This window comes from Mirounga leonina, unplaced genomic scaffold (genome assembly GCF_011800145.1).
Source record: "Mirounga leonina isolate KUSES-001 unplaced genomic scaffold, KU_Mleo_1.0 Mir_115, whole genome shotgun sequence".
NCBI lineage: Eukaryota > Metazoa > Chordata > Mammalia > Carnivora > Phocidae > Mirounga > Mirounga leonina.
The window spans coordinates 74,963,862-74,980,805 of NW_023270268.1; the positions used below are offsets into that span (position 1 = coordinate 74,963,862).

General features: G+C 37.6%; 1 protein-coding gene across 6 annotated transcripts in view; it reads left to right on the forward strand.

The window, feature by feature from the left end:
* Positions 1 to 16,944, forward strand: part of VPS8 (VPS8 subunit of CORVET complex) — a 252,231-nt gene that overhangs the window by 62,384 nt on the left and 172,903 nt on the right. The gene's annotated exons all lie outside the window — the stretch shown is intronic.

The window sequence follows — 16,944 nt, forward strand, 5'->3', positions numbered from 1 at the left end:
AGCATTCTAAATGATGAAATTTTGAAGTAACAGGTCACATGGGAACAGCCACCTAAAATGTTGTGGAGTGTTGATGCAGTTAGTTACTTAGTGCTATGTGGAAGGAAAGGATGTGTCTATAAGGATGCATACCTGTGCAGTGACACCTTACAGTGGCTGACACCTTGCTGATAACTAACATTTTTGTTAACTAGGCTAGTTAGAGAAGAGGTGTACTACCAGGGTTTAAATTTAGTTCTAGGAGCACCTGTGACGCAACAACAGATTGGTTACCCCCAGAGAAAGATCTCTACAATAGGCGAATGAAAGGTCTGTAGTTTCTCTTGGAGCTCAATGAAAATGGAAGGCAAGGAACTATTTAAAGACCTGTACAACTTTTATTATGTGAGTTGTACTGTTTGTAGTGATCTCCAGTTATATTTATTGCAAATCTCTGTTTGTCCTTCTCCCATTTTTCGAGCTCCCTCACCTCTCCCTTCCCTGCCTTCACTTTTAACAAAAATCGGAGGGTCAACAAACATTTTCTAAAAAGGGCCTGATGGGAAAATTTAGGCTTTAAGAAGGGGCCATATGGTTTCTCACTTATTCTTCTTTGTTTTCTTTCTTTTTTTTTAAACAGCCCTTAAAAAATTTAAAAACCAGGGTGCCTGGGTGGCTCAGTTGGTTAAGCGACTGCCTTCGGCTCAGGTCATGATCCTGGAGTCCCTGGATCGAGTCCCGCATCGAGCCTGCTTCTCCCTCTGACCCTCCCCCCCTCTCATGTGCTTTCTCTCTCATTCTCTCTGTCTCAAATAAATAAATAAAATCTTAAAAAAAATAAAAATAAAATAAAATAATTAAAAAAAAAATTTAAAAACCATTCTTAGCTATGAGCCATTCGGAGACAGGCTGTGGGCAGAACTTGGTCCGTATGGCAAGGTACACACCCCTGGCACTGGGCGTACAGTGTGTAAAATAGACATGGTCCTTGCTATCTTAAGTTTGCAATCCAGTCAAAGAATTTTTCTCGTGTACATTAATGGAAATACTTAGAAGAATCTAGGGGTTTTGGTGTTCTGAAGAGCAGGCACAGCTTATATATTTCCATAACTCCATTAGATGCTAGTAACTTTGGAAGACAAGAATAGATAGTGCAGTTAAGAGCTGGAGGGTATGAGCGGAAGATTTGGTTTCTTGAGCTGTGTTCTTTAATGCTATGGTAGTGGTCTTCTGGCAGAGTAACTTTTATTACTTTTTGGTTGTAGGCTCATTAAATTTATCAGTGAAGTAGAGGAATAAGCCCCAATAAAATTATGAAATCAGATAACTTAGGAGGAAGGCATATGGCAGAAGGAAAGCACTTGGGAACAATACTGTTTGGCACTAATACCTTATATATAAATAAATTTGTATATACCATTGCAGTATATATAGAATACAGTATTTTAACAAGGGGATGTCTATTACCAAGAAGTGATGGGATGGCATTTATGAAAGAACTCTGGCCATTGAAAGGTACACTTTTTGGAAAGAAACCTCTAATAGGGAACGCTTGGAGGGCTAATGAGGGGTGTGTGTGTATATGTGTGATACAGAAACCACTGTGCTGGGGAAGAATGTGGCAGAGAGCTGTGAAAGTAGAAAAAGGTGGTGTTCTGGTGGAGAAATGCAAAAGAATCTTGCATGACAGGGACTACAGATGACTGTTTCTAATCCAGGTTATAAAATTTACAGAGAAACAAACTGTAATAGGGATGTGTTCTTTAGATATACATTGGAAGTTTCATTCTGCTAAAAGAGTATCTGCTACAATTTTTGATTAATGATTGAGTCTCCTAGAAGGTAAAGGAAACAGTGGTGGAAACCATTATTCTGGATTTACTTTTTACCAATGATTAGGGAAATAGAATGGATAGACTCTTGAGGGGGAAAAAGATACCACTTTATTTTAAAGATTGTAATAATGTTAAGAAATAAGCTCAGCTTGAATCCTATGTTTTAGAAAGCACATGTTTCAGAAGAAAAATATGGGCACAATCTCATGGTTATAGGCTTCAGAAAACAAATGGGTTCACAAAGAACAGGAAATTCTTAAATTTTGACATAATAACCACAAAAATTCAAAAAGAAAGGAAATGGGGAGGAATGTTGAGGGAAGTATCTGTCTACAAAGCACAGACTAACTATGAAAGATGGAAGAGAGGCAGATAATCAAAGATATATGTCAAAGGCATCATGAACCTATAAGACTGTCAGAAAGGAAAATAGTCCCCAGATTGTGCCTACCAAAATGCTGAGGGCTACCCAGAAAGGGATTTTGATCAAGATTCACTGAGTATCTACTACATGCCAAGTACTATGTGAAGTTTTTTTTTAATACAATTTTTATTTAATTCTCACAAAAGCCCCATGAAGCCAGATGCTGTTTTTAATCCCCATTGCATGGATGAGGGAAGTTGAGCTGGAAAAAGGTGATTTTCCAAGGTAGCATTACTGGTAAGTGGTGGGCCAGCACTCCCATCTAGGCCTTTCTGGTTTCAGAGCCCAGCTCCTAAGTAACTGTTGTTTTATACAGTTATTTTCAGAGCAAGTGCAGGGAAAGGATCCATGAGAAAGGGTGACTGATATTAATAGGTGATCAAGAATGAGAATTAGAGCAAACGTCTAACCCATTTAATGTTTACTGTATGGCAGACACTGTTAATGCTTTACACATAGTAACTCATTTCATTCTTTCATAACTCTGTATGGTGGGTAGTGTTGTTATTCACACTTACAGATGAGACTGAGGGACAGAGAGGTTAAGTAACCTGTTCCAGGTCACCCAGTTCATAAATGATAGAGCTGGGATTAGAATCCAGGAAGTTGGGCCTCAGGGTCCACATCTGGATTGCTATATTCTACTAAAGAACAGTACTTCTTATTTTGCTTCTATTTTCATGAGCAGAGAAAATGGTCTTTAAAGTGGAAAAGCGTAGTTAAAAATATATATGTATATTTTAAAGATTTTATTTATTTGAGAGAGAGAGAATGAAAGAACATGAGAGGGGGGAGGGTCAGAGGGAGAAGCAGACTCCCTGCCGAGCAGGGAGCCCGATGCAGGACTTGATTCTGGGACTCCAGGATCATGACCTGAGCCAAAGGCAGTCGCTTAACCAACTGAGCCACCCAGGCACCCCGCCTAGTTAAAAATATATTAAAAAGCTGAAGGCCAGCAAATGTGACATATAGTTCGTTGCATAATGATTGTTTAAATCTCAAAACCCAGTGGAATTATAACCCAGATATTGTTTGAACAATCTGTGTCGCTATTCATAATTTTTAAGTAACTTTGGATTCATTTTTAAAGTATGTTCAGTTAAGCATGGATGCCTAAGCAGAGGAGACACAATTTATTTCACTCAGGAGAACAGTTTTATTCTGGAAAAGGTGATCTTCAGCCCATTAGAATGAGTGAAATACATGTATGGTTAGCCACAAATCTGCCATTTTAAGTGTTTAGTCTTAAATAGTTGATCATGAAATCATTAAATAGGTTGACTCTTAAAGTGTATTTTTTTTTTTAAAGGAAGAGGACTTAGGAAAGTATCCACTGATAACTCCAGTGTGGTTTATGAACATTTTCCATGAGTTCCCTTGAGAACGACCATGTTAAACTCATAAATTACCTTTTTGAAAGGAATATGAGGACAGAATGTTCATGGAATGCCTGTTACATGATACCTTGTTTTCATTAAAGCATTTGTCTAAATTTTCCATTATCCTAATGGCTGAAATAAATTAATGAGTAGTAAATAGATTGGTAAATAGTAAATAGATTTGCAGCTAGATAAACATCGTACCCAAAAGAGTATTCTTTGGTGACTTAGTATTAATTGCATTTTAGGGCTCTGTCATATCCCATTTTTTATAATTGATTTGGATGAAGATATAGTGAGTGGCTTGTGAAATTTCGGTGGCACCAAGAACCAAGGTTCAGAATGATCTTGACAAAATGCCATCAAAATTGTTACGAGATGAAATTTAACAAGGATGAACATCAAGACTGCACTAGATCCAAATAATTAAATTACATGAGTACTAGATTGGGAGGATCTTGCTGGACAGGATTTCAGTTGACCACAGACTTAGCATGAGTTAATAGTGTGTGAAGGCCCAGAAAAGGTAAGTAATGGTACTACTGGGCTACCTGTTGGAAATAAAAGTTCTGAGATACTTTATGGACTATTGACAGATTAAGCTACATCCCACAACCAGGATGGTGGGAGATTTAAAGAACAGCATTTGAAAAAACTCTACTGGGTTTGTTTAATCTGATGGCTAAGTAAGTGGAGACATGCCTGCCTTCAGATGATGAAGGCCTCCAATATGGGGGTTTACCATATTGTAGCAGAAGGAAGGCTAGTATCAGTGGGTAGAAATTAGGAGGCGGTGTATTTCAGTTTAAAATTACCTAGGGAAAATGTAAAAGCTCTTGGATTTATGTGCCTCCTACTGTTGAATGTTTTGAAATAGAGGAAGACCAGCAGACCAAAGACTTTCTTTGTGGGGTGGGAAGATCTGATATTCTGTATCAGTGTGAAGCATAACCTCTAATCCAGTTAGTTGAAATTTCTAGTAAGACTGGTTTCTATTTCAGTTAAAATACTGAGAATTTATATTTTACCAGCAGGTGGCACTCGTTCCTGCTGCCTCAATTTTCATCTTTGCCTTTGATGAGGAGCCCCACCTTTTCCTTAGAGTCAGGATATATAATACCATTCAGTATTTTTGCTTTTTTCCAAAGACCAATCAGTATTTTGTCCTTCCTTAACTGTAGAAAATAACTTTGGGATCTCGTAATATTTTTGATAGGCTGTGGCTTTTATTTATCTGAGAAAAGATTTGAACCTATATTTGTATAATAACTAGCAGGATTAAAAAGAATTAAATTCAAGTGTTCTCTGTCTCATACATCTTGAGCCTCACCGTTTTTTTCTGGTCAAGCATCCCAAAACAAAGTCAAACAGCAAACAAATCCCTTCTTAGCCCTATGCCATCCCCAGTAGCCTGCTGCCTCTTGTTTGCACGTCCTTTATGGAGCCAAACATCTTGTAAGTGTTGTCTTCATTACTCACCACCCTCTCATTCCATGGCTGTAAATTCAGTGGGCCCTTTTATCCTTACTCTTAGTGGTCCTCAATAGCGTTCAACACAGTTAATGACTTCTTGAAACAGTCTGTCCGTTTGACTTCTCTGGTGTCCTACATGTCAGGTTTTTTCTCTCTCTCTTGCTGCTTACTGGCTTGCTTTGTTCCTTCTTCCTTCTCTCCTTTTAACCAATAACCATTAGAATTCTTCACAATACTCTTTTATTTCGGAGTCAGTGCTCTCAAGATGTTGTCTGGACCATTTATTTCAAAATCACTTGAGAGGATTCGTTAACAATGCTTTTTCTTGAATTATTTGCTAGGTCTGCTGAATCAGGCTTTCTGGGATTGGTGATCACGATTTGTAATCAGCCCCTGAGGTGACTCTTAAGCAGGTTAAAGTTTAAGAATCATTGCTTTCTCACCCCGTAGGTGATATAGACAAAGGACTACCTTACCAGTATTTCCAACCTAGATTGTTTTCTAAGTTCTGAGATCCATATAGTAAGTTGCCCATTTACATCTCCACTTGGATGTTTTAGAAGTACCTCAAACTCAAGAACATCCCTTCACGAAGCCTTTGCTGATGGCCCCTATTTTAAGTGAATGGATCCACTATATACCTAAAACAAGTTGAATGATTCTTATCTTTCACTCGTTCCTGTCGATTCAGCCCCTTGACTGTGTGCCTACGCTGTTTACATCATGCCATCCATTCTGCCACCATCTTGGTGCAGGTCACTATCATCTCTTGGTATATTACCGTAGCCACTTCCTGTACATATTCTTACTGCACTTTATTCTAGAGAGAAACATATATCAAGTGTAGACATGAGGCTCTCTGGGTTTTAAGATATTTTAAATTCCCTAGCAGTTTCTGCATTATACATCCTCACCTGTCTCCCCCTAATTCTCTGTATCCCTACCATACTAGAGTTTTCAATTTCTTGACATCCCTATTCTCTCTTAACTCAGAGTCTTTTCCCATGGTGTTCTCTCCACATAAAAATTCTTTCCTGTTTCTTTTTTTTTTTTTTAAAGATTTTATTTATTTATTTGACAGAGAGAGACACAGCGAGAGAGGGAACACAAGCAGGGAGAGTGGGAGAGGGAGAAGCAGGCTTCCCCCTGAGCAGGGAGCCCGATGTGGGACTCGATCCCAGGACCCTGGGATCATGACCTGAGCCGAAGGCAGACGCTTAACGACTGAGCCACCCAGGCGCCCCTTTCCTGTTTCTTTTTAGCTTAACCAGCTCCGGTTTATTTTCAAGTCTGAGCTTAAATGTCACTTCCTCTGACTCCCAGATTAAGTCAGGTGCATTTCTTTGTCAGATACCATGCAATTAAATTACTCACTCAGTATCAGTCTTTCCCAGCTAAACTTTGTAAGTCTAGGAACTGATTTTTCCCAGCATCTGGTTTAGTGCCCTTGACTTGAGAAATATTTTTTTTGACAGATTTTTTTTTTAAAACATGTATTTATGTTGTATACAGTGTTTGTCTTGGGCATATGTGTGTGTTTTTTACGTAGGCTCCACTCCCAACGTGGGGCTTGAACTCACAACCCGAAGATCAAGAGTCACATGCTCTACCGACTGAGCCAGTCAGGCACCTCTTGGGCGTATGTTTTAAATCCAACTCTGGGAGGTTTGAACTGAGACTAGAACTTAGCGTACACAACACAGATGTCTGTAATCATGGCTAATATTATTTGTGTGCTGTGTGTCTGGCAAGTATCTCATTTAATCTTCATAACATACTTGAGTAATTATCCATTTTACAGATATTTATAGGTGTAAACAGACACACAGAGGGTTGAATAACTTGCCTAATACCATACAACCAGTAAACAGTAGAATCATGATAGGCACTCAGGCTGTCTGGTTCAAAGAGCCTTTGCCCTATACTCTGCTAGGTTTCATGTGCACTTTATATTCTTTGATTATCTCAGACCAATATGTTGTTAAGTAGCTCACTTTGAAAAAGAGAGGACTAAATAATATGTAAATTTTAGGAAGACATTGAAATGTGTAAAAAAGTAAAAATACAAAATGAATTCATTTTAGTGTAGTCATGGTAATCATATTTGAATGATTGAGGACCATTTTATTCTTCATCTTATGGGTCATCCATAGCATTCAACACAGTTAATGACTTCTTGAAACTGTCCCTTTGGCTTCTCTGGTATCAGAAGTCTCTACTAACAGTGTTCTAAACTCAGAAGCTTGTCAATTAACTGTGGAAGCAGTTTCATGTATTTTGGGATAGTTTATCTTGCTACACTCCATGTTTGTTTATGAAACAAGGTAGAGGTGTAAATGAACACGAGGCATTTTAATAATATGAAGCAAGCCAATAGGATTTGAAAAATAATATAATTTTAAAAGATCTTAAAAGTAAAGCCTTATATTAATTGTTCTCAGGCTCTCCTTCCTGCTTTATTTTCTCCTCCATGAGAAGCAGGTCATTCAAGGCCATGGTTGTAGCCGCTATTGGCATATGTTTTTGTATTAGGAGTTCATGCCAAAGAGTGGACAGAGACTAAAAGCTGAACACAGAGTGATGCAACAGGAGCCTCCTTTTCTAACTCCTGCTTCCGTGAGGTGATTTGAGGAAGGGACAACAGTGTTGGTGTCTAGCACAACACCTTATCCCTGAGGCTTGATTAAAATGCTGGTTCTGGGGAGCTAGGTCTTTCCTAGATTTGTTTCTGTTATCGTACCTGGAAAAAAAGAAGGAAAAGTACACACACAAACACATGTACAGAGGGACACTTATATCTACATAGCTGCCCGTGGTGTTTGTATACTAATACCGGAATATAGCTGCCTGCCTCTGATAGCCCGTGGAGATAGATCTATTGGTCTATGTATGTGTGTGTTTAGGAGTGCTTATCTACTCTGGTAACATATATATATTCCAGGCTTTGTTAAAATTTTGAATCATTTTCAAAGAATGCAGTTTTCATTACCTGACTGACTTCTAGAATACAAATTATGAGAATGAATGCCATTACTCCAAAAAGCAGAGGAATCTGCATTTGCTGTCTCATTTCTTTTCACATCATCCCTATGAAAGAGGGAAAGCCAGAGATGTTATCTTCAGTTGGTAGACGGTAAGATAGTCACAATGCAATAAAATGATCTCTTCACTCATTCAAACAATTGACAGGCTTAAATTTAGGTTTTCTGTCTGTCAGTTCAGTGTTTTATTCACATATCTATTGCCTTCTTTAATCTTAAATATATACACTTATCTAACAAGAGAAGTAATTTGCTGTGACCACTTTATAGCACTGTGCATTGAAGAAGAGATTAGAGAAATATTTACTTTTTGGTTTTTTTTTCTTCTCTTTTTTTAATTTTGGAGACCAGACTTTCAGCCATTTCTCAGAGGCATTCTGCCAGGTTTTGAGACTGAGAGGAATATTCCTAAAGCAGGTATTTCTCACTGTGATTGTGTTGAAAGACTTCAGGCAGATAGCCACAAGCAGCATCCAGCACAGGCTGAACTTAATGGAAGAAGGGTCAGAAGTTTGCATGTAGGCCCTTGATCTCCATGCATAGATCAGGTCTGACTGGATGGACCGAGGTTTTGCTTCAAGAGAAGGACCTGTCCTTTCCCATTTTCCTTTCTTTTAGGGCTTTTGTGAGAGCAGCCTTCCCAATGGGCTAGGTGGGGTGATCGTCTGAGCTTGGGCACCAGATGCTCAGGATGATCGTATACTGGGGTGCCTGGGTGGCTCAGTTGGTTAAGCGACTGCCTTTGGCTCAGGTCATGATCCTGGAGTCCCAGGATCGAGTCCCGCATCGGGCTCCCTGCTCGGCAGGGAGTCTGCTTCTCCCTCTGACCCTCCCCCGTCTCATGCTCTCTCTATCTCATTCTCTCTCTCAAAAAAAAATAAATAAAATCTTTAAAAAAAAAAAAAAAAGATCGTATTCTAGTCCTGGAATGTCCGCTGCCTACCTCTGTGCAAAGTTGGGTCTGTGCTTAGTCCTTGCTCCTGGGAGATGGAGAGCTACTGATCCCACCTAGCTTATTTTCAGGCATCTAGGAGATTGCCACCAGGGGTAATCCTCTGGACAATCTAGTTTGTCTCTTCATAATTAGATACTGGAAAGGAAGGTTTAATATATGAAGATAGATTTGGCTTTAATATTTCATCTTGTTTATAGTTCTAAATGTTCAAAATTAATAAGGACTTGGTTTCTTTAGGAAGCCAGTGAAAGCATTAATTTGAGTAAGATAGCTCTATTTAAGTGAGTTGAGAACTATGTGTATCCTCTTTCTTTTTTTTAAATTAATTTTGTCTTGGGATAATTGTAGATTTACATTTAGTTGTAAGAAATAATACAGAGAGATTCCAAGTACCTTTAATGTGGTTTTCCCCAATGGGCACATCTTGTAAAACTATAGTACAACTGTATATAACCAGCATACTGACCCATATAGTAAAGATATAGAACATTTCCATCACCAGAAGAATCTCTCATTTTGCCCTTTTATAGCCACACCTTCTTTCCTCCCACCCTCATCCCCTTCTTAGGCCCTGGCAACCTTTATTTCTATTTATATAATTTTGTCATTTCAAGAAGTTATGTAAATGGAATTATATAGTATGTAGGCTTTAGGGATTGGCTTTGTTTTTTGTTTTTTAACTCAGCATAATTCTCTGTTGATTCATCTAGGTTGTTGCATCTGTCAATAGTTTGCTGCTTTTTATTTCTGAGTTGTATACCCTTCCTACTCTTCATTTAGAACCACATTACACAGTATTATAATTTTTGCTTCAATCATAAAACATAAGAAAGCTCAAGATAAGGAATGTCTGTTACATTTACCCTTGTTGTTGCTATGTTCTTTCTTCTTTCCTGATGTTCCAAGGTGTCCATTCTTGTTTCCTTTCTGTTTAGAAAACTTTCATTAGCCATTCTTTGGGGGTAGTTTTGCTGACAGTAAAGTCTCTTCATCTTAGAATGTCTTGATTGCCCCATCATGCTTCAAGGGTATTCCACTGGACTTAGGATTCTAGGTTGACAGTTACTTACTTTCAGCACTTGAAAAATACTGTTTCCACGCAGCTACATGCAAAAATACTCTGACCACCATGGTTTCTGATGAGAAATCCGGTTATTCAAATTGTTTTTCTTATAGGTGTCAACTCTTTCATGCCACTTTGAAGATTTCTGGGTTTTTTCCTTTTTTCTTTAGTTTTCAGAAGTTTGAAAATGTGTTTGGTGTGGATTCCTTTAGATTGATCATACTTGGATAAACCTGCGTTGTGTCTTCTGCCAAATTTGGGATATTTTTGGCCATTATGTCTTCAAGTACTTGTTCAGTTCTACTCTTTATCTTTTCTTCTTCTGAGACTCTGATGACACGTTAGGTCTTTTGTTTTAGTCCCATAGGTCCCTGAGTGTCGGTTCATTTTATTTATTTATTTATTTTCAGCCTGTTTTCTCCTTCAGATTGGAAATTTCTGTACTTTCTTCCAGTTCATTCATTTTTTTCCTCGGAACCACCTATTATGCTATTGAGTCCTTTGAGTTTTTTAAAAATTCAGTTATTGTATTTTTCAGTTGTAAAATTTCCATTTGGTTCTTTTTATATCTTCTATTTCTTTGATCAAGCTTTCTATATTTTTATTTGTTTTAAGATTGTAATATTATTGAAGCAGTTTTATCATGGCTGCTTTAAAAATCTTTGTCAGATCATCTGACATCTCTGTCATTTTAATGTTGGCATCTCTTGATTATCACTTTTCAGTTTGGTTTGAGATCTTTTTGTTCTTGGTATGATTTGTGATTTCCTCTTGAAACCTTAAACATTGTGGTGTTAGGTTGTGAGACTCCAGATCTTATTTAAACTTCTGTTTTAGCTGCTTCCTTCTGATACTGCTCTGACAAGGGAAGGGTTCTACCTTCTTACTGTTAGGTGGGGGTAAAAATACAGGTTCCCTTCCATTGATACCTGATAGAGGGTGCTCATCCTCACTGCTGGACAGAGATGAGAGTTCTCCTTATTAAGTCTTCTCTGATACTTCACTGGACAGGGATAGGAATGCCTCATTACTGTCCCTATGTGGCCTTCATTGACGCATGGTGAGAGTAGCATCACTACCACTGGATTGGGCATTGGTGAAAGTTCTGATTCTCTTATAAGTCTCCTCTGACACCACCCCTTGGGCCTCATGACATGAATTCCACTAGCACTCTCCATGTGGGAGGAGGAGGGATTGGTCACTGCCTTGTTGGGATTGAAAGTCCTCACTTTCTTAGACTTCTCTGGTACCATCCTGCTCAGTGGAGGGAGAATTGGGGTACCTTGTTATATGCTGTGGAGGGTGGAAATCTAGTTTTTCCACGCAGCTTTTGCTGACATGGGTGGGTGTATTAGTCAAGGTTTTCCAGAGAAACAGAACCGATAGGAGATATATATAGATCTCTCTCTCTCTCTCTCTATGTATATATATATAGAACCACTTCACACAGTATTAAAATTTTTGCTTCAACCATAAAAAGTGTGTGTGTGTGTGTGTGTGTAGAGAGAGAGAGAGATGATGATGATAAGGAACTAGCTTACTTGATTCTGGAGGCTGAGTAGTCCCAAGATTGTCAGTTGGAAAGCTGGAGACTCAGGAGAGCTAATGTGTAGTTCCAGTCCAAGTCTTGAAGGCTTGAGAACCAGGAGAGTCAATGATGTGGTTCCAGCCTGAAAGCTGGCAGGCTTGAGACTCAAGAAGAGCAGATGTTTCTGCATTCCTAGGGAGGGCAACCTGCTATACTGAATCTACTGATTCATATGTTAATCTCATTTAAAAATTTGCATACAGACACACCAGAATAATGTTTGACCAAATATTTAGGTACATTGTGGTCCAGCCGACTGGACACATAAAATTAACTGTCACGGTGGGTATGGGGTCACGGTTTTTTTCTGTGGTATTTGGCCAGAATAGAGCAGATTTTTTTTTTTTTTTTTTTAGAGCAGATGTAAGTTTTTTTGGTTTTTTTTTTTCTCTCTTGCAAGATTCCTCCTTTTCTGTTTTTTTGGCTAGAGAGAGTAGCTTTCATTAGAAAGTAGCTTTCATGAGCCTTTTTCTGCCTGTGTGCATGGGCATCTCCTGGCTGCCAAACTTCTTTAGTTCCAAGTCTGGGATATATGGTAAAAAGGAACCAGGGAGCTCACCACCGTGTCGTTTCTTAGATCCCTAGTAGGTCTGCCTTCTTCCATCTTTCAGAGTCTTCTGTTTGTGTTGTATATATTGTCCAGGGTTTTTAGTTACATTAGTAGGAGAGATAGGGACAAATATGTCTGCTCTAGTTCCCTAGAAGTGGAAATCTCCTATGTGTCCTCTTTTCAAGGCATTTCAAGGTTCCTTGGATAACGAAAGAGAAGGGAGTGAGCAGAAATTTAGAATTGGAGAGAGTTTAGGCCAAGAGAACTAAGAAGTGCTGCAGGGAATGGAAGTTGGTGAGTGGCACATAGTAGAGATTTGTAAAGTAATTAAAGTCTACACATGTATTCTAAGACTAAACCACTTGTAATAGTGTCATAATTCTTAATTTTTAATCTTAGTTCTCTGCTTAAGGCCCCTTCAGTGGTTTTCCATTACATTAGAATAAAGTCCAGAATCTTGCACATTGTCCCTTCCTCATCCAGTGCCAGTCTTTGCTTTCTGTGCTCTGGTCACACTATCTCTCTGTCTTCAAGGTTCTCTACAGTCTCTTATGTCTGGACTCTCCTTCAAGTTACTGTCCCCTCTCACTGGATGGCATGTTCTTACCTATAGTTTGGTTGGTTACTGCTGTCTCTCAGATATCCATTTAAATGTCCCATTCCAAGAAAGGCCAACTTAGGTGAGGCCTCCTTGCTATAAGTTTCCCTGGCATTTCATATTTCCCCTCTCTCCACTGTCATCATACTTCATTGTTAACTACTTTAAAAAAATCTTTGTACCAAACTATAAGATATGTATGTTTTGTTAAATCTGTATCATTAACACCTAGCAATGTCTCCGGTCTATAGTAGATGCTTTATATAAATATAAATATGGCTTAGACATATTTGTGTATATCCTTGTCTCTATGTTATAGCTTCTTATTTCTGTAATGTTGAGATTGACTATACATTGTATTACCTGTGTCTGTTCTTTTTTAAACATTCAATTTAATTTTTTGTATTAATTATACATTTGTATGATTTAAAAATCAAAAAGTATAAAAATGTATACAGTGAAAAGTCTGTCTCCACCCTGACGCCATCTGCCCAGTTCCCACCTGCCTCTCACCATTGCAACTAACTTTTTATGCATATTTCCAGATTTTCTTTACATAAATACAAGCAAATATACACAGCTTTAACCACCCACCCATTCATATTTTTTCCTTTTTTAACACAAATAATAGGAAACTATATTTGTGATTTTGTAATGTTTTCCCACTTAGTATATCTTGGAGATTTTTTTATATTGGTTCAGGGAGAATGTCTTTTTTTCACTTTGGTAGTTGCATAGTATTTATTTTTTTATGCTATTGTAAATAGTATTTTTTTTTTAACTTCAGTTTCAGCTTGTTTCTAGTATATGGAAATGCAGCTGATTTTAGTATATTGAACTTCCATCCTGCAATCTTGCTAAACTCCTTTATTAGCTCTAATAATTCTTTGTATATACCACCAGATTTTCTACATAGATAATCATGTTGTCTGCAAATAAAGACAGAATTATTTCTTCTTTTCCAATCTGGATGTCTTTTATTTCTTGCCTTATTCCACTGGCTCTAGTATGACCTCCAGTGTGATGCTGAATAGAAATTTTGAGAGTTGACATCCTTGTCTTTTTTTTTTTTTTTTTTTAAAGATTTTATTTATTCATTTGACAGAGACACAGCGAGAGAGGGAAGACAAGCAGGGGGAGTGGGAGAGGGAGAAGCAGGCTTCCTGCTGAGCAGGGAGCCCGATGCGGGGCCAATCCCAGGACCCTGGGACCACGACCTGAGCTGAAGGCAGACGCTTAACGACTGGGCCACCCAGGCGCCCCGACATCCTTTCTTGTTCCGGTGTCAGTGGGAAAGCATCAGTCTTTGATTTATAAATTTGATGCTAGCTATAGTTTTTCAAAGATGCCCATTATCAGGTTGAGGAATTTCTGTTCTTAATTTCCTGAGATTCTCTTATTTTTAGGAACAAATGCCATTGACTTTTGTCAAATTGTTTTTCTGTGTCCATAGAGGTGATTATATAGTTTTTTTTAATTTGTTAATAGGGTGAATTGTATTGATTGATTTTTGAATGTCAAATCAACCTGGCATACCTGGGATAAAGTCATGTGGTTAATATGTATCATCTGTTTTATAAGGACATCTGTGTTCATGAGGAATAATGATCTTTTCTTTTCTTGTAATGTCTTTGTGTAATTCTGGTATTGGTGTAATCCTGGCCTCATAGAATTATTTGTGAATTATTCCCTGCTTTTCAACTTTATGGAAGAGTTTGTGTAGAATTGGCATTGTTTCTTCCTTAAATGTTTAATAGAATTCACCATTGAAAGTATCAAGGCCTTGGGTTTTCTTTGTAGGAAGGTTTTTAACTACCAGTGCAAATTTTTAGGAGGTTATATATTTCTTCTTGAGTAGGGTTGGTGTTTTCTATCTTTAAAGAAATTGGGCCACTTCATCTAAGTTGTCAAACATATTGGGAAAAAGTTGCTCATGACATTTTAATTACCCTTTTTATGTCTGGAGAATCTGTAGTGATGTCATCTTGTCATTCTTTATTTGGTTAATTTCTAATTTAATTCCATTGTGTCAGAACATACTTTGTATGACTTGAATCTTTTTAAATTTGAAACTTGTTTTATGGCCTAAAATACATCATCTATCTTAGTAAATGTTCTGTGTACTTGAGAAAAAATGTATATTTTGATGCCGTTGGATGGAGTGTTCTAAAAATATCAATTTACAGATTTATTTAAGGCTATCAGTTCAATATGTATCACTTTCATTATTTTATATATAATCTTCAACTTGGTATTCTTTCGAAGAGTTTTAGAGAAAGTTTATTTTTATTTTTTTTAAAGATTTTATTTATTTGAGAGAGAATGAGATAGAGAGAGAGCATGAGAGGGGGGAGGGTCAGAGGGAGAAGCAGACTCCCTGCTGAGCAGGAAGCCCGATGCGGGACTCGATCCCAGGACCCTGGGATCATGACCTGAGCCGAAGGCAGTGGCTTAACCAACTGAGCCACCCAGGCGCCCGAGAAAGTTTATTTTTAAGTGGATAAAGCACCTTATTTTCTGATAGGTGATTACTTTCTGGTTTTATTGTATCATGATCAGGTAATGTGTGTACTAATGCTACCTTTTGAAGTTTATTTGGATTTTCTCTGTGGCACAGGATATGGTCAGTTTTCATTAGTATTCAATGAGCATTTGAAATACAGTGCTTTGTGTGTTTTCACAGAGAATAGTTCATTATCAATCAGATTTTTTATAGACCTTTTAAATCCTTACTCATTGTTTTCCACCTGATTTCTCATGGATGGTGAGAAGTAAAGTGCCTTTTGGATTGTGCTCTTTTCTCTATTTTTCCTTCCATCTTGTGCTTTATGAATGTTAGCATTGTATAATTTAGTATGTACTATAGAGTAATTTAGCTTATAGAAATAAGTTTATCTTCATTATGATTTATTTATTCATGTAATTGCCCCTTTAGCCTGAATTTTAGTTTATCTGATAGAAATATCACACCTTTGATTTTTCTTTGCATGGTATACTTTTTCCTATCCTTTTATTTTCAATCTTTCTGGATCACTTTGTATTTGTATTTGTTTACTACATAGAACTGGGGGTTTGCTTTTTTGAGATTTCAGATTTTTTGCTTTTTTCAGATTTTATTCTGAAAATCTTAAGTGAGGTAAGCCAAATGTATTTTGTTTTTATTTTTTTAAGGAAGCCTTTCACCACTTACTCTGTTTTTATTTGTGCATGTACTTCTGATATTTGGGAATGTGTATTTAATTCCAATGATTACCTTTAGGGTTATAGCTAAAGGTATAGTTCCCTTGATCCTCTATTTCTTTGGGCATTGTTCCTTGCAGTGATAAAATTAGCATTATATTTTCTTTTTCCTTTCACCTCAACTCCTTCATTACCACATTTTAACCATTATCTCAGTATTTGCTTTTATACTGTTAAAACAGGCTTTTAATTCCAATTTTAATTGTGAGATTTAAAGGTTATCTTTTGACTACTACCTTACAGATGAAGCCAATGAATCTTTTCTACCTCCCACCTTCTTTACTTTCTCCTCCCTGTCTGTCTTAATATAAATCTTTTACTCATCGTCAGAGGATATCAGTTTGTTTTACTTTTGCTGTTAAATGTAGTTCTTGCTTATCACCAGAGTTTTTGCTGTGGTCTCCCTGGCCATTTCTTGGTTACTGAAGCTGTTTCATGAAGAAAGGTTCAGGAAAACAATATTCTTTTGAGTTGTTACATTTTCATATTGTTGGACTCTAGTTTTTATTTTGAAAAACATTTGGCTTTTCTTAAGGATCTTAAAGATACTGCTCTATGACATTCCGGCATTGAATATCACTGTGGGGGAAATCCTAGGCTAGGCAGATGTTCCCTGCCTCCCTCTCCCCCTCCCCCCCCGCCATAATTAACTGATGATTTATTCTGGCTGTTTCTTTACTTGTTGGAATCCAGAACTTGACTGCACCGGGTCTCGGTGTAACCATTCTACGCCATTTTTTCCCTAGCATATGATGTGTTCTTTCAATATCTAAATTTAAGTCTTTCTCGTGCACGCGCTTTCTCTCTCTCTCTTTTTTT